The following is an 18,676-nucleotide window of genomic DNA, read 5'->3' as shown; positions in this document are numbered from 1 at the left end:
CCTCAGCCAATAGACCAATGGCTGTTACTTATATCAGACACAGCCAACCCCGCTCGTTTAAGTCTAATCCCAGGTGCAACTGCCAGAACTAGCCCAGCCTGACCTAATATATTCTGACTACATTCACATCAAATAGAAAAAGCCTGGCCCAACAAGTTCCTTTCAGGGTCATGCCCTATATGCAACATCGCTCTCAGCAAATAAAAATCAACAGTGGTCTCTCAAAGCCTGCAACAGTACTTCAAGGTGTACCACAAGGAACAATCCTCTCTCCAGCCCTTTCTAATCTCTTCATAGAGCCCCTCACAGTGATTCTGAACCAAGCTGGGATCAAATATCGCCTATATGCTGATGACACCCAACCAGTGCTTAATTTGTGCTTGTTGTTCCTGGTGCAGAGCACCGGCACTTATTTTTGAGGACCGGAACTTAATTTTCTGCCTCAAGCATTTGCTGCGAGCAAAAGACACATATGAGAAAGACTGAGGAAGAGAAAAACAAAAAGCGTCACAATGGGAGAAAGCTGCAAGAGTGAGCTGAAGGGGCAGGGAGTGACTGTAATGGATTTAAGAGGCCCAAAATGACTTCAGTATTCCTCTGCCTTATTATTCCATGTTCGCACATTTAATTGCAGCACCCGCATGTTTAAGAGGAGGGCTTTGAGCAAAGACACGTTTTTATTTACAAATTAAGCACTGCACCCAACTCTACTACAAATTAAAATCACCCAGCGACATCCAACATCCTAATGCCACACTAATAAAGGTACAAACTTGGCTAAACATCAACCACCTTAAGCTGAACCCCAACTAGACTGAACTACTACTCCTCTCCCCAAAATATGAACCCTTACCTATACAAGAATGGCTCAAGAAGTTGAACACACTAAACTATTCTCTTTCACTATCCAAGTCAGTAAGGTCCCTGGGAATCACCCTGGACAAAAACATGTCAATGAAGGAGCATGTCAACAATTCAGCCAAAGGGGTTCTCTACACACTAAAACATCTCAAGAAAATTAAACCGTTTATTCCCCCGATTATCTTAAGACGGTAGTGCCATCACTAGTCCTCTCAAAACTTGAATACGGCAACGTCATTATCTCACAAACTCCAAAGCGCCACCTTGCGCCCCTAAGAGCAATTCTCGGTGCGGCTGCCAGACTCAACTCAGGAATCAAATGGTATGACCACATCTCACCCGCCCTTAGAAGCTCACTTGGCTTCCCATTGAAGGAAGATGGATCTACAAGACAGCTTGTATGACCCACAAAGCCCGACATACAACAAATCCAAAATAACTAGAAACCAAACTGTCGAGAGCAGGACTAAGCCGTGGTCTGAGAAGCTCCAACTCTCTTCTTCTCATACCTCCACCTCCTAAACTTAAGAAGAAAACCTCCTATGCATGCTCCTTCTCTGGAAACACCCCCAAGATTTGGAACTCACTCCCTAAAGACCTCCACTGCAGGCCTTCCTTCTCTTGCTTCAAAAGGGACCTCAGATCTCTTCTGCCTAACAACTACTTCGACACATGCACAAAGTGATCTGCGTTTCTCAAAGATCCAGCCTTCTTCAAACGGATCAGTCTCCAGCACCGTTACCTTAACGCCGTATCGTTATATACGTTTGTGTATACTGTGACTACCTTAATGCTTTATTGTCCTATACTTTCCTCTCTGTTTGACACACACAAATCTCCTCATGGACTTCTTGTAAACGTATTCACATAACATGTAAAGTGCTCTGATACCCTTGGGTCTAGCTAGCGCTATATACAACTCAAAAAATAAATAAATAAAATAAAAATCAATTCTATACTCATTCATAATTAGCAGAACTATCCTGGTTCAACCCAGTCCATTCCGAACACACTCACCTCTAACAAAAGTAGCCTGACCCAACCAAGTCCCTTCTAACTCCATTCACCTCTACCAGAACTAGCCTGTCCAATGCCAGTCCGTTCTTAACCCATTCTCCTCTAACAGAACTAACCTGACTCTACCAAGTCCATTCTAACCTCATTCACCCCTACCAGAACTAGTCTGACCCTAAACATTCATCTAACCCATTCACCTCTACCAGAACTAGTCTGACTCCACCAAGTCAATCCTAACCTCATTCACCCCTATTAGAACTAGTCTGGCCCTAAACAGTCGCCTAACCCCATTCACATCTACCAGAACTAGCCTGTCCCATGCCAGTCCGTTCTTAACCCATTCACCTCTACCAGAAGTAACCAGCTCCGCCCAGTGCATTCAACCCCATTCACCTCTACCCGAACTAGCCTGACTCCACCAAGTCCATTCTAACCTCATTCACCCCTACCAGAACTAGTCTGGCCCTAAACATTCTTCTAACCCCATTCACCTCTACCAGAACTAGCCTGACTCCACCAAGTCCATTCTAACCTCATTCATCCCTACCAGAACTAGTCTGGCCCTAAACATTTGTCTAACCCCATTCACCTCTACCAGAAATATTCTGACTCCACCAAGTCCATTCTAACCTCATTAACCCCTACTAGAACTAGTCTGGCCCTAAACAGTCGCCTAACCCCATTCACCTCTACCAGAACTAGCCTGTCCCATGCCAGTCCGTTCTTAACCCATTCACCTCTACCAGAAGTAACCAGCTCTGCCCAGTGCATTCCACCCCATTCACCTCTACCCGAACTAACCTGACTCTACCAAGTCCATTGTAGACCTATTCACCTCTATCAGAAGTGAATGACCAAAATTTTGTGGAAAAATATTGTATAAAAAATATTGTTAACTTAGAAATCTCATGGGACAGACTATAAAAGGTAAGAATATCATGTTTTTAGGCATATACTATAGCTTTATAAATTGTGTTATACATAATATCATTTATTTAATATAGTTGTAAAAATGCCCCTTTTTAATTAATTGAATACATATTAGTTATTGTATCATTATAAAGTACTAGTATTATAATAACATTCACATTTAATTTTTACAGTATAATTGGTAATTTTTACTAAATGTATTCAGAAACTTTCAATATAGTAGTTGGTTGTTGGGTTGCAAGGGATTACAGAAGGATGTTATTTAAAATGTAAATTATTGTTTTTATTTTTTTATTTTCGATTATTGTTATGTAAAATAATGGATTAATTGATAAGTACTTGTGTAAAGTATTTATTTGATTTGCTTATATTCTAATCATAGGTGTTTTTAAATAATTGTTAATTGGTTGTTCAGTTTTTTTATTTATACCTATAATTATGTACATTCGTTTTTTATGTATTAATAGCTTTACTTTTGATTGATAATATTAAATTCATTCTTAAATAAACCAATGTTTCATTTTTATAATGTTTGTATTCCTTTTAATTGTTTGTTGGATTAGTTTGGCTATTGGGGAGGGAAGTGTATTTGTTTTAAATATTTTCAATTTTTCCTTTTTTATTTTATTCTTAGTATAACATTTGTATTTTCAATGAATATATTTGTATTTTAAGTATGTTTACATTTTGTATTTTGTTTTATATTTAAATGTGTTTTTGAAAATGCCTATTAATTGGAATAGTAAATCTGGCACTTCCAAAGTCCACCATTTGCGCCACTGTTGCTCATATTGGAGTGGAAATAGTAAATCTAACCTCCAAAGTCCAGCAATTTCCCTGGTTTAGGTCAGATGGGATAGTAAATTTGACCCCCTCCAAAGCCCAACACTTCCCTATGATTGCTGAGATTGGAGTGGGGATGAAAATATATGTCTTCCAAAAGTCTGTTTTCCAACAGGGATTGAAGTGGGAATAATGTATTTAACCCCTCCAAAGTCCAATACTTTCTCTACTATTGCTGAGATTGAAGTGGGAATGCTAAATCTAACCCTTCCAAAGTCTGACACTTTCCCTACAGTTTCTGAGATTGGAGGAGGAATAGTAAACTTAACCCCTCCAAAGACCTACTATTCTACAGTCATTATCGTTATTTTTTTTTAAATAATTATTAGATTAATAAAAAGTAATGCTTTGTAATGTTTTATTAATATTTTAATTCCGTTGATTGTGTACTAATTGTATTTTTTAATATAATTTGATTCATGATTTCGTTGTATATGTGCTTCGGTTTTTTCATTTTTATTATTATTGACACTTTTAATGTAATTTGTTTATTTGTTCAGATAATGTAATTTTTTAAGCATATACAGTATGTATATATATATACACCTGCAAAAACTTTCTAGATCTTTTTCTATTATATTATTGTTGTAAGATATTTTAAATAACTTAAACATGATGCTATATATTTGTTTTATATATTTACCTTTTTTGTGATATTCTGATTCACAATTATTTAAAACTATTTTTTGTAGTTTACATACAATGTATGAAAATTTGGTATTTTAGTTCCTGATATTTTTCATGTGATATTTGTATATCACAATAATTGTGTTCCCTAGAAATTGTCACACAACTCTACCAGAACTTACCCAGTACATTCTCACGTCATTCACCTTTACCAAAACTAGTCGATCCAACCTAGTTCATTTTAACCTGATTCAGACATACCAGAACTATCCTGACTCAACCCTGTCCATTCAAAACTCATTTGCTTCTACCAGAACTAGTCTCATCCTACCCATTTAGTTTGAGCCCCATTCACATTGGCTAGAATCAGCCTGGCCATGCCCACCCACTCAACTCTAACCCCATTCACCTCTACTAGATCCAGCCTGACCAGGCCGATCCCATCCTAACCTCATTGACATTCACCAGATCCAGCCTGACCCACCTCCCCCCCTTTGTTCTCTTCTAACCCTGTTCACCTCTACTAGAACCAACCCAGCCCGCCCACTCCTTCCGAGCCCATTCATAGTCACCTGATCCAGCCTGGCCCCAACTAGTCCACCCTAACCACACGTTAATCTACCAGTTAACCCACTTTAACCCCTTTCTTTATCCCCAGATCCAGCCTGGCCACACCCAATCTGCCCTACACCCATTCACTTCCAGCAGATCCAGCTGGCCCCGCCCAGATACAACCTGGCCCCGCCCAGCTCTTCCTAACCCAATCATATCCACCAGATCCAGGCTGACCCTGCCCAGTCCATTCTAATCCTCTTCACCTCTATTAGATCCAGCCTGACCCCACCCAGTCTGCCCAGAGCCCATTCACGTCCATCAGGTCCAGCCTGGCCGACCTAGTCCACCCTTAGCCCATTCTTATCCACCTGAACCAGCATCGTCATTTTACCCCATTCACCTCTACTAGACCCACCCTGGCCTGTGTACTGTGATCCATCTTGGCCCAGCCAAGTCCACCCTAACCTCATAGAAATCCACTAGATCCGGCCTGGCCCTGCCCAGTCCACCCTAACCCCATTTATGTCCATCAGATCCGCCCTGGCCCCGCCCAGTCCATCATCGCCTTTGCATCCTTTACCAACACTAAGGCGTAGAAAGGGAGGTTATGTGCTCCTTTTAGGTTTCGCCTGTGCAAAATCTCATAAGTAAAATATATTAAACAAGGCTTGGAGCCCGCCCATTACTTATCTTTACTTACCCTTGGTGGGTTCCTATGTCACTCTTGTTTCCTTGCTTCCTATTGGTTAGAGACTCCTTCTTGTCTCTGGCTTCCTTTTTGCTTCAGTGTTCGGCTGTCCCTGCCATGGAGCTTGGACCAAGTACAACTTCCTGTGGCTCGTGTCCTTCTACTGGCCACAGGCTCCTGCAAGCATTCTTTTTGCATGCCCCACACCATAGCTCCTGTCCTCCACTCCCCGCATCTTTTTGCCAGAAGTGTGCTTTGAGTGGAAAAATGTTTTTTATCTTACCCAGGGTTACTGGGTAGCCCCTTACATCTTGCAATTGAGTGAAACAATGGGCAGGCTGGGGACATCCTCATTAGTGTGTCCACCCACCCCCCAGCTTCATTCAGCATCTCACTAGGGGTTCATTACTCATTAGAACATTGGAAGTTGGCAGCTCCATTGAAGACAATGGACTGCTGCGGGCTTTTACAGGCCGGTAAAAGCCCGCAGCGCCAACATTCCAATGGGCTTTGTTCACAGCAACAGCTGTGAACAAAGCCTCACGGAGCCTCACGTGAGCAATTTGTTTTTTTTAAGAGAACATTCTGCCCTGAGTGGCAGAATGTTCTAATAGCCTTAGAACCCGCCTTCGGCTCGGGCATTTAACTCGGGAGCGGGCCTTTAATAGCCGGTAGAGCCCGCTACGGCGGGTTCTAAGGCTATATTAGATAAGGCTGCTCATTTTGAGTTGGTAAGTGTTCAAATATGTTGCTCGCTTGAAGCAGTTGGTACTTAAGTATTTGTAATTTACATATTTCAGTTGCTTGTGCAGTGTGGCATGAAATGCAGGGCCCTGTGTGCTCTGAAAAAAGGCCTCGAAATTAATTACAGTAAATGTAAATTGTGCAGGAAAAAAACACACAACGTTGGGTTTAACTAAAGGGTAATTCCAATGGGGAATCCTGCAATAAGTAAATGATTTCAGCTTGCCTTCTTTCTTTCCCTATTTACCAGGGTAAGATTTGTTTCTGAAACCTTCTCCCTCGGAGACCCCTTTATGAAATACATGTTGGTTCTGATTTAATTGCAAACAAGCACTGGCAATGCCAACAGGTCTAGATTATGAGCACACTGCCAAGCCAGACCTAAAGTTCCATGCACTTTCATGATTATCACCTCCTACTTTTGCTGCTGCCAGAAACAAACACCTTAAATTATCTAGTTATTTAAGGCACTTTAATAGCATTACAATGGCATGTGACTCACCTATAATTTTCAAGCTCAACAGCTTAATGATTAAATAAATGATCACAGTAGTGAGACGGGGTAGCACTTTTTGGTAGAAGCGCACAACTTCTGACCAATCAAAACCTGTACTCCTGGCTCCCAACATGTGGGTGGAACCAAAGCCCCTGTCCGGATGCTTGTCGTGCAGAGCTATATGGATTTGTTAATGTTTTTTAAAGATATTGCACAGCAGCATGGACTGCTGTGCAACATGGATTAAAGCAAAAAAAACTCTGATAAAGTCAACACTGACCACGCCATAGCACTTTGTTTTTATTTACTTTGAGCCGTGTAGCACAACAGCCTGCACCATTTAAAAAAGACATTGACAACACCAGTAGTTCTCACATAGGCAAAACCTACTGGCTTTGCCAATGCTTGTTTATAGAATGAAACCTGTAGAGAACCAAAAGTTTCCAGTCAAGTCCCTTCCTCTTTCTAGTTCCTTGTCGAGAACAGGAACTGGCAGCCGGGACTCCCCGCCAGGTAGTCTGAGGAGTAATCTCAGAGCCAAGAATGTAAAATCAAGGTTTTTCAAAAATCCCAGGCCAGGCAGGATGCCAGGGAAATGTCCCTGTTGTAACAGGGTGTTCGCGGAGATAAAAGGTGTTCTAGAACAAACGGGAATTGTGTGGTACCGGCGTTTGTGGGAGATGAAGTCATCTGGAGGGATCCAGTGCTATGCTGAGCCACTCCAGGCCAGCTGAGCGAGCTGGTGCACATCTGGGCTAAGCAGGATGCGTGTGTGTCCCTGTTACTGGTAGTGTAAGCATGGAGCGTGTCCTTTTCCTGGTGGTCTGAGCAGGGTGTGTCCCTGTTCCTGGTGATCTAAGCAGGGTGTCTCTGGTCTAAGCAGGGTGTCTCTGGTCTAAGCAGGGTGTGTCCCTGGTCTAAGCACTGTGTGTGTCCCTGTTCCTGGTGTTCTAAGCAGGGTGTCTCTGGTCTGAGCAGGGTGTGTCCCTGTTCCTGGTGATCTAAGCAGGGTGTCCCTGGTCTAAGCAGGGTGTGTCCCTGGTCTAAGCACTGTGTGTGTCCCTGTTCCTGGTGATCTAAGCAGGGTGTCTCTGGTCTAAGCAGGGTGTCTCTGGTCTAAGCAGGGTGTGTCCCTGGTCTAAGCACTGTGTGTGTCCCTGTTCCTGGTGTTCTAAGCAGGGTGTCTCTGGTCTAAGCAGGGTGTCTCTGGTCTAAGCAGGGTGTGTCCCTGGTCTAAGCACTGTGTGTGTCCCTGTTCCTGGTGTTCTAAGCAGGGTGTCTCTGGTCTGAGCAGGGTGTGTCCCTGTTCCTGGTGATCTAAGCAGGGTGTCTCTGGTCTAAGCAGGGTGTGTCCCTGGTCTAAGCAGGGTGTGTCCCTGGTCTAAGCACTGTGTGTGTCCCTGTTCCTGGTGTTCTAAGCAGGGTGTCTCTGGTCTAAGCAGGGTGTGTCCCTGTTGGCAGTCTAAGCAGGGTGTGGGGGGAAACATCCTTTATTACGACGTTTTATTTACGAAAGTCGTGGTTAACGAAAGCACAACAACGCTTTTTTTAACCACGACTCCGTTATTTTGTGCCTTAACTAAGTATGTTCTGAACAACGAACATGCGTGGTTAAGGTACAAAGAAGGGAGTTGGCGAAGGAGGACGACGCAGGTGACAAAGGGTCGACTAAGGTAAGTGGGGAGTTTTAGGTTTTGGTGAGGGGGTGGGGGGTCAGGGGGTTTTAGGTTTTGGGGTGGGGTTAGGGGGGTGGGGTGTTTTTGGTTTTGGGGATGGGGGGTCAGGGGGTTTTAGGTTTTGGGGTGGGGTTGGGGGGGTGGGGTGAGGGATGTAGGATGAATGGTGCCTATTAGTAATGCTTTTATCAGGAATGCCTTTACAACAAAATATCGTTGTTAAGGCATTCGTGGTAAAATCATTAGTAGTAAGAACGAGGTCGGTGTTCCGACCTCGTTGTTAAGACACTAGTTGTTTTGAAAGTCGGTGTTCCATCGTACAACCGGTGTAAGCAGGGAGTTTCTACGCTCTAATCAGGGTGTGTGTCCCTTTTTCGGGTGGTCTAAGCTCTGTGTGTCTCTGGTCTAAGCAGGATAGGTGTCCCTGTTCCTGGTGGTCTATGCAGGGTCTGTCCCTGTTCCTGGTGGTCTACGGAGGGTGTGGGTCCCCTGTTCTTGGCGGTCTAAGCAGGTTGGGTCTCTGGTCTAAGCAGGGTGTGTCTCCCTGTTCCTGGTGGTCTAAGCAGGGTGGGTCTCTGACCTAAGCAGGGTGTGTCTCCCTGTTCCTGGAGGTCTAAGCAGGGTGTGTCTCCCTATTCCTGGTGGCCTAAGCACTGTGTGTCTCTGGTCTAGGCAGAATAGGTGTTCCTGTTCCTGGTGGTCTAAGCAGGGTCTGACCCTGTTCCAGGTGGTCTATGGAGGGTGTGGGTCCCCTGTTCTTGGCGGTCTAAGCAGGTTGGGTCTCTGGTCTAAGCAGGGTGTGTCTCCCTGTTCCTGGTGGTCTAAGCAGGGTGGGTCTCTGACCTAAGCAGGGTGTGTCTCCCTGTTCCTGGAGGTCTAAGCAGGGTGTGTCTCCCTGTTCCTGGTGGCCTAAGCACTGTGTGTCTCTGGTCTAGGCAGAATAGGTGTTCCTGTTCCTGGTGGTCTAAGCAGGGTCTGACCCTGTTCCAGGTGGTCTATGGAGGGTGTGGGTCCCCTGTTCTTGGCGGTCTAAGCAGGTTGGGTCTCTGGTCTAAGCAGGGTGTGTCTCTCTGCTCCTGGTGGTCTAAGCAGGGTGTGTCTCTGGTCTAAGCAGGGTGTGTCTCCCTGTTCCTGGTGGTCTAAGCAGGTTGGGTCTCCGGTCTAAGCAGAGTGTGTCTCCCTGTTCCTGGTGGTCTAAGCAGGGTATGTCTCTGGCCTAAGCAGGGTGTGTCTCTCTGTTCCTGGTGGTCTAAGCAGGGTGTGTCTCTGGCCTAAGCAGGGTGTGTCTCCCTGTTCCTGGTGGTCTAAGCAGGGTGTCTCTCTGGCCTAAGCAGGGTGTGTCTCTCTGTTCCTGGTGTTCTAAGCAGGGTGTGTCTCTCTGTTCCTGGTGGCCTAAGCAGGGTGTGTCTCTGGCCTAAGCAGGGTGTGTCTCTCTGTTCCTGGTGTTCTAAGCAGGGTGTGTCTCTCTGTTCCTGGTGTTCTAAGCAGGGTGTGTCTCCCTGTTCCTGGTGGCCTAGCAGGGTGTGTCTCCCTGTTCCTGGTGGTCTAAGGAGGGTGTGTCTCCCTGTTCCTGGTGGTCTAAGGAGGGTGTGTCTCCCTGCTCACAGAGGCCTTTATATTTGTTAGTGTTTTTGAGTGCTTTGCTTGTCATGTTTATGGTATTCAGCTTCTCTGGTGTATTCATGCCGCTTTCTGATTCATCAGGAAGGATGCTCTCCTGCTCATCAGGGCAGCTAATGATGTCCCATAAGGTGATGGGGGTTGTTTGGCAGGGAGTCAGCCACTGTCATCATGGCTGGGCTGAGGTTACATCTGCTCCTGGAGCGGTCACTCATGTATCCATCTAACTTGGAATAAACCCTCACCTGGTGAAGACACATGTCTGTGCATTGCCACACAGCATCATGCAATACAAGAGCTCGCTGAATTCTGGGAGTGGTCCTGCCGTGGATGGGATGAGACAGACACCAGAATAAGGTCTCAGTTCTCTTCTCATATGTGACACAGCAAGTGCATCCCAAACAACCACTCCTCATCTCATTGGGTACCAGTTGCTTGCCATGTTGCCATTCTAAACGGAGAGGGCAAAACCAGAATGGGCACAACATTCTGCAATAAGAGCCCTCTCCAGGATTCTGAATTACAATTCCACCATAAAAGAAAATCTCTCACTTAACATTACAGTATATGGTTGTCTGTATTGAGTGTGAAAGCTGATGGAAGACACAGTATTCAGACGTGGCATAACAGACATACCCTCAAAGTTTTTTTAAGGTGCCAAGAGGGAGTACAAAAATCCCCTCTTGTAAAGTTCCATTACTGCGTAATCTGTGACTGTGCCGGTTGCTCGCGACTAGGAGTGGGTGATAAATTCCGCTCCGCTGATGGAGTTGGCAGAATTTTGCCCACCCTGCAGTACGCTTATAAAGTTCTGTCCAAATTCCACCAACCGCTGCATGGCGGAATTTTTTCACACTTGGGTCACCGAGGTTAAGTTGGCGAGAGGGAGCAAGAATTGGTGTCCCCAGGGCGATTTTTGGGCCTTAGGAGGGCACCCGGCAAGATTTTCTCACTGCAATGTCTCGGGCGGTCACAACCATTCACGGTGAGAAACCTGCCACTCGAGTAGAAAATCAACCTGAGCAGCAGCAAAATCAACTCGAGCAGCAGCACCCTCTGGTGCACCGCCTGGTGATGTTTGTACTGATTTTTCAGAGTTCCATGAGATCCCGGCGCCAAAAATCAGCACGAGCAGCGCAACAAGACGATTTCTGCCCCTTTGTGGAGATGCGCAGAACCTCGCGGAGTTTTCATGTAACTCTGCGGAATTCTGTGGAGTTAAACTCCATGAGTTCCGCCCACCCCTACTTGTGAAACTTCTGTACGCTGATTCAACTGCTCCTCAGGCTTAAATCTCAAGTTTAAACCCCGCTTGAACCCCGAGTGATTCCCACTGGTTCGACTTTTGCAAGCATTCGTCCCATCACCTTTTGTGTGAATGATTCTTAAGCCCGGGGTCAGACCCTTCGAGCCTCTTGGGTTTCAAGCCACTGGAGTCACGAGGCATCTGACCAGGTGTCCAAGGCCAACTGGGACAGGAGTGCAATCCTTGAAGATAACCATGACGTGCCGAGAGAGTATCTTCATCCATGCATGGACCTAAAACCGAAGATTGCCGGGAAGATCGAAGCAAATCGACAGCCATGGCAAGATGAACGAGTCATTGAGGACACAAACTGACCCAACTTCATTAATTGCAGAAAAAAAGTGAAAAACTTTTGTTTAAAGTGACTTCAAGTCCTATGCACATGGTGAGTCAGGTCCTCCCCCATCCTGGGCCCCTGTGGTCTGTTCCATTGCTGATATGTCACACCTTGTCTTGGGTATTATAGGGCACCGAAGAGAAGGGGTGTTGGAGATTTAAGAGGACAACGTACGTCTGTTCCAGTCTTATTGAAGATCACTCATTTTTATTTTAGATATTGGTGCTTCAATTGACTTGTTAATTACAGAATTTCTGTTATTCCTGCAATATGCAACTGCTTTCTGCAGAATGTCTTTGGATATGTGGCTTCCAACGCTACTGCGTTTCCTTCTATGGTTTCATAATTATTAAAATATAGAAAGTTTTTTCCCTGTAGAAACAAAATTGGGAAACCCAGATATTAGAAATGAATTTTACTAAGGCCCTCTTCAGTTTGGCAGCAGGCATATCCACTCGTCTGCATAAAATATGTTTTTTAATCCCATCCTGGATATTAAATGCTTCCCAATTGTCAACATAGAAATAGACAGGGGTTATCAGCGACCTCTACATGCAGAAGTCTGTCAGTCGCGTCATCTCTTGGGGTACTGATTAGTTGTCCTCAGGGAGAGAGCTCACATCCTTGAAGGCACCATGATAGAGCACCCCATCAGCAGCAATCCAAGCAGATCACTTATTTTGAGGTAACATGACACACCACCCCACCACCAGCAATCCAAGCAGCTGTCATCCCTGAGACACCATGGTAAACCATCCCACCATCAGCAATCCACCCAGCTCACATCCTTGAAGGCACCATGACACACCACCCCACCATCAGCAATCCACCCAGCTCACATCCTTGAAGGCACCATGAAACACCACACCACCATCAGCAATCCAACCAGCTCACATCCTTGAAGGCACCATGGCACACCACCCCACCATCAGCAATCCACCCAGCTCACATCCTTGAAGGCACCATGAACCACCACAGCACCATCAGCAATCCAACCAGCTCACATCCTTGAAGGCACCATGACACATCACCCCAATATCAACAGCACCCCAACCAACCCACATCTTTTAAGGCACTGTGAAACACCACCGCATCAGCAGCAATGCAACCACCTCACATTTCCATCCCAGGAGAGACCACCTACTCAGCAGCAATCCAACCACCTTACATCCTTGAAAACACCATGACAGATCTCATCACCAGCAGCAATCCAAGTAGCTCACATCTTTGAAGGCACCATGGCAGACCGCACATCAGCAGCAATCCAACCTGCTCATAACCTTAAGAGCACCATGACACACCACCCCACCATCAGCAATCCAACCAGCTCACATCCTTGAAGGCACCATGACACACTACACCACCATCAGCAATCCAACCAGCTCACATCCTTGAAGGCACCATGACACATCACCCCAATATCAACAGGCATCCAACCAGCTCACATCTTTAGAAATTCCATGCCAGACACTGCATCAGCAGCAATCTAACCAGCTCAGGCAGTTCCAGATTGCATACCCACCCCATCAGCAGCAATCCAGACAACTCATATTGTTGCACATTCCATGACAGACCACCTACTTAGCAACAATCCAACCAGCTTATATCCTTGAAGACGCTATGACACATCACCTCAACAGCAGCAATCCAACCAGGTCACATACTTGAATTCACCATGACAGACCACCTCCGCCATGACAGACCATGTCTGCAGCAGCAATCCAACTATCTCACAGACCACTCAATCGGCATGAATCCAACCAAGTCACATCCTTGAAGACACCGTGGCACATCACCTCACCAGCAGGACTCCAACCAAGCCATATCCTTGCTCATAAAATGACAGGCCACCTCATCAGCAGCAATCCAACCAGCTAACAAACATGACAGACCACCCCATCAGTAGAACTCATATCCGTGTACGTAACACGACAGACCACCCCATCAGCAGAACTTATACCCTTGCACGTAACATGACAGACCACCCCATCAGCAGAACTTATACCCTTGCAGTAACATGACAGACCACCCCATCAGCAGAACTTATACCCTTGCGCGAAACATGACAGGCCACCCATCAGCAGAATTCATACCCTGGCACGTAACATGACAGACCACCCCATCAGCAGAACTTATACCCTCGCACGTAACATGACAGACCACCCCATCAGCAGAACTCATATCCTTGCACGTAACATGACAGACCACCCCATCAGCAGAACTCATATCCTTGCACGTAGCATGACAGACCACCCAGCAGCAGAACTCATACCCTGGCACGTAACATGACAGACCACCCCATCAGCAGAACTCATATCCTTGCACGTAGCATGACAGACCATCCAGCAGCAGAACTCATACCCTGGCACGTAACATGACAGACCACCCCATCAGCAGAACTCATACCCTTGCACGTAACATGACAGACCACCCCATCAGCAGAACTCATATCCTTGCACGTAACATGACAGACCACCCAGCAGCAGAACTCATACCCTTGCACGTAACATGACAGACCACCCCATCAGCAGAACTCATATCCTTGCACGTAACATGACAGACCATCCAGCAGCAGAACTCATATCCTTGCACGTAGCATGACAGACCATCCAGCAGCAGAACTCATACCCTGGCACGTAGCATGACAGACCATCCAGCAGCAGAACTCATACCCTGGCACGTAGCATGACAGACCATCCAGCAGCAGAACTCATATCCTTGCACGTAGCATGACAGACCACCCCATCAGCAGAACTCATATCCTTGCACGTAGCATGACAGACCACCCCATCAGCAGAACTCATACCCTTGCACGTAACATGACAGACCACCCAGCAGCAGAACTCATACCCTTGCACGTAACATGACAGACCACCCCATCAGCAGAACTCATACCCTTGCACGTAACATGACAGACCACCCAGCAGCAGAACTCATACCCTGGCACGTAACATGACAGACCACCCCATCAGCAGAACTCATACCCTTGCACGTAACATGACAGACCACCCAGCAGCAGAACTCATACCCTGGCACGTAACATGACAGACCACCCCATCAGCAGAACTCATATCCTTGCACGTAGCATGACAGACCATCCAGCAGCAGAACTCATACCCTGGCACGTAGCATGACAGACCACCCCATCAGCAGAACTCATATCCTTGCACGTAGCATGACAGACCATCCAGCAGCAGAACTCATACCCTTGCACGTAACATGACAGGCCACCCATCAGCAGAATTCATACCCTGGCACGTAACATGACAGACCACCCCATCAGCAGAACTCATATCCTTGCACGTAGCATGACAGACCATCCAGCAGCAGAACTCATACCCTGGCACGTAACATGACAGACCACCCCATCAGCAGAACTCATATCCTTGCACGTAGCATGACAGACCATCCAGCAGCAGAACTCATACCCTGGCACGTAAGGTGACAGACCGGAAGTTTGTAGTCAGCCGAGCACGTGCTGACCGCGCGCAGCCTTGCGTGAAACTCCTCACCGACCTCGAGATTCTTATGTCTTTTGAAATCAATAGGTTAGGAGGCCGGGAGCCCGGGGGGCAAGGGTACCCCGCCAGGGGTAGGTTACAACATAGCGAGGTACCACTCCCCCTTCTTAAGAATATGGTATGTCCCCTTAGACACAGACATTAGAATGGCTGTCGGGGTCCTAGCACCCTCATATGTGGAGGGGTGCGGCCTCGTCTCTTCTCCCAGGGAGGCGCCCTCAGCCCCCTGAGGAGCAGGGGCATAACGTATAAAGATGGGCCCCCTGCAGAATTCGAGGAGGGGTCTATTCCTTGGACGGAATGGGGCCCCTGTGAAGGGTTTATGGCTCGTGAGAGGTAGAAAGGCCCCGTCTGCGCCAAGGGGCCTTTGTTATACCCCTGCTGAGCAGGCGAAACATCTGCGCTCCAGAGAAGTGCTCAAAATGAAAATCCAGGTCTTGGGAGAGCGGCGCACCCCTAAACGGACGGTGCTAAGATCTGCACCCTGAGACACTCCGGGGACTTCCTCTCTCAGGGCAATAGTGCAAGGTCCTCCAGAGGCATCAGGGCCGCATTTGCATACTCATTTGCATATGCACCGCTAGGACTGGGAGCGAAGCTGTGTCACGCCGTAAACAGTTGTGGGGTTTTATTTCAGAGGCATCTGCTGGGACACATAATCCCCGGCCCGGAGTTTGCATTATTCCAGGGTTTTCACTGCCCCCGCGTCCAGCGCTTCAAAAAGATATAGCGCCTGGGGCGTGTGTGTTGCAATTAGTGTGGCGCACACTACGGAATCAGTTGTTAGTGTTGCACGGTTGGTGCAGCGTTAGGGCCTCGGGGGTGAACTCTGACTTGTGCGACCTTACATGTGATTCGACGTATATAACCGACCCCGGAGTCCCAGGATCCCCATGGTTGAGCCTGGCCTGAAGCTGATATAGGCAAGGACCCCAGAGTTATGCGATTGTGCGGCCGCGGCGATTTCCGCACTATTATAGATTTACCTCATGTGCCAAATAATCCATCTGCTGCCGCATAATCTAAAGACTTTAACAAACAAATGTTTTACATCAAATCGTTAAAAAGTTACCAAAGATGCAACGACACGTGTTGTAGTGCTCTGGAAAGCCCTTTTCAAAGTTGGGTTGGTTAACTTTCTGTTGCTTACTGCTATATTCGGATGGAAAACTGGTACTAACGAAGTTCAGGTCCATACCGTGTTACAAAGTTTAAAAATTACGAAATAACCGAGTAATACTATTACAAAATCTGCCGTATTGTGTTACATCATTTGCCTTTCTTGCCGCATAAATTACTCGCCCCCGGCCGCATAATTTGGCGCTCCCATGCCGCATAATTCCAGCGGCTCTGAATATAAACTCGGGTATAAAATGTGTGTGTGTGTGTTTTTTTATGGACACAGGCGTCATTTTACATGGAGCTCGTACTTCCACGTTGACTCACCCTACCCACCGCGCTAACTCACACGAATCACCTCTAAACAGGGAGCACACACCCTCTAACCTCACACCAACCGTCAGTGACTGAAAGCGCTGTGAAACGCCATAACTTCATACACAGGGAAGTGCCGGGTGATGACAGCTGGGTCTAAAGGGGCAAGCTAGTCGCCCCCTGTTGGTGTGATGGGGTCGGATTGCCCATCAGTCATTGGTTTGGGCTTGGGGGCACCTCGAGGCGTTGTAAGAGCGGTGAGCAGGCACCTTCTCATAGTGTGTGTGGGAGTGAGGCCACACCTGGGCAGATGCTCACCCCCACAAACCCCGCGCACTGAGGGTTACCGCAGGAGCTATGGTAGTAACTGTGAAGCGCCTCCTAGGTGCTCAATGCAAACATGTAAGCGCTATGTTTCTTCCCTCCTACACCAGATGACTGAGTTACAGACCCTGAGGCCGACCCCACCCCACTACACACACACAAGCCCCACCTCCTCCGTTTTACAAACATAGCGTACTTTTCTATAGCACTACAAGCCTGCTTCTAATGTCGGGCGACTGCTTAGCTCGGTAAACATAGGTATTGCGACCACCCTACTCGGTCTTATCAACCTGTGATGGATGAAAGGCTGAGTCAATCCCTGCCTTATTCAAACCTGTGAACTGTGGGTTGCACATTTACCGAGATTTTGTGCCAGGGACACACAAACCCGAAATTAAAATAAGCTGGGGAAGTAAAACAGACGAATCAAGGCTCTGGCGTGTAATGATGTAAAGGTGTGTTACACTTACCTGTCCAGAAGTCTGTGCTTCACGTGCTGGACGAGGAAGCCAGAGGCCCGGGGCGCAGTACTCACACGTGTGGTGGTGCACGCAGGCTGGGGTGCACTGAGCAGTCCTGGAGTGGAGTGTGCAGTCCTGAATGAAGTGCGTGGCCCTGGGGTGGAGTGTGCAGTCCTGTGATGAAATGCGTGGCCCTGGGGTGGAGTGTGCAGTCCTGTGATGAAATGCGTGGCCCTGGGGTGGAGTGTGCAGTCCTGAATGAAGTGCGTGGCCCTGGGGTGGAGTGTGCAGTCCTGTGATGAAATGCGTGGCCCTGGGGTGGAGTGTGCAGTCCTGAATAAAGTACGTCGTTCTAGACTGAGTCCGCTGCCCTGCACAGTCCTGTGGTGAAATGCGTGGCCCTGGGGTGGAGTTTGCAGTCCTGAATGAAGTGCGTGGCCCTGGGGTGGAGTGTGCAGTCCTGTGATGAAATGTGTGGCCCTGGGGTGGAGTGTGCAGTCCTGTGATGAAATGCGTGGCCCTGGGGTGGAGTGTGCAGTCCTGAATGAAGTGCGTGGCCCTGGGGTGGAGTGTGCAGTCCTGTGATGAAATGTGTGGCCCTGGGGTGGAGTGTGCAGTCCTGAATGAAGTGCGTGGCCCTGGGGTGGAGTGTGCAGTCCTGTGATGAAATGTGTGCCCCTGGGGTGGAGTGTGCAGTCCTGTGATGAAATGTGTGCCCCTGGGGTGGAGTGTGCAGTCCTGTGATGAAATGTGTGGCCCTGGGGTGGAGTGTGCAGTCCTGTGATGAAATGCGTGGCCAAGGGGTGGAGTGTGCAGTCCTGAATGAAGTGAGTAGCCCTGGGGTGGGGTGTGCAGTCCTGTGATGAAATGTGTGCCCCTGGGGTGGAGTGTGCAGTCCTGAATGAAGTGCGTGGCCCTGGGGTGGAGTGTGCAGTCCTGTGATGAAATGCGTGGCCCTGGGGTGGAGTGTGCAGTCCTGAATGAAGTGCGTGCTTCTAGACTGAGTCCGCTGCCCTGCACAGTCCTGTGGTGAAATGCGTGGTCCTGGGGGTGGGTGTCCAGTGCTGAGGGAAAATGTATCGTTTTAAAGCAAAGTGAGCTGCTCTTGTGTGAAAAGCACAGCCCTATGATGAAATGCGTGCTTGTGGGCTCAGTTCACACTAGTGGGATGAAACGCAAAGTCCGGGGCCGAGATGAAATGTCTTTCAATGGAGTGCGCAGACCTGGTTGAAGTGC

The 18,676-nt window shown here is 47.5% G+C and overlaps 1 protein-coding gene across 1 annotated transcript in view; it reads right to left on the bottom strand.

The window, feature by feature from the left end:
- GFI1B (growth factor independent 1B transcriptional repressor) overlaps positions 1-17,568 on the bottom strand; it is a 63,584-nt gene extending 46,016 nt beyond the window's left edge. The window contains exon 1 of the mRNA XM_069237131.1: positions 17,450-17,568. The gene's annotated coding sequence lies outside the window, so the exon portion shown is untranslated. The remainder of the gene's footprint in view (positions 1-17,449) is intronic.
- Between the last annotated feature and the right edge of the window lie 1,108 nt (positions 17,569-18,676).

The sequence above is a fragment of the Pleurodeles waltl genome, chromosome 6, assembly GCF_031143425.1.
Source record: "Pleurodeles waltl isolate 20211129_DDA chromosome 6, aPleWal1.hap1.20221129, whole genome shotgun sequence".
NCBI classification, from domain to species: domain Eukaryota; kingdom Metazoa; phylum Chordata; class Amphibia; order Caudata; family Salamandridae; genus Pleurodeles; species Pleurodeles waltl.
This window is presented reverse-complemented; position numbering and strand designations above follow the sequence as displayed.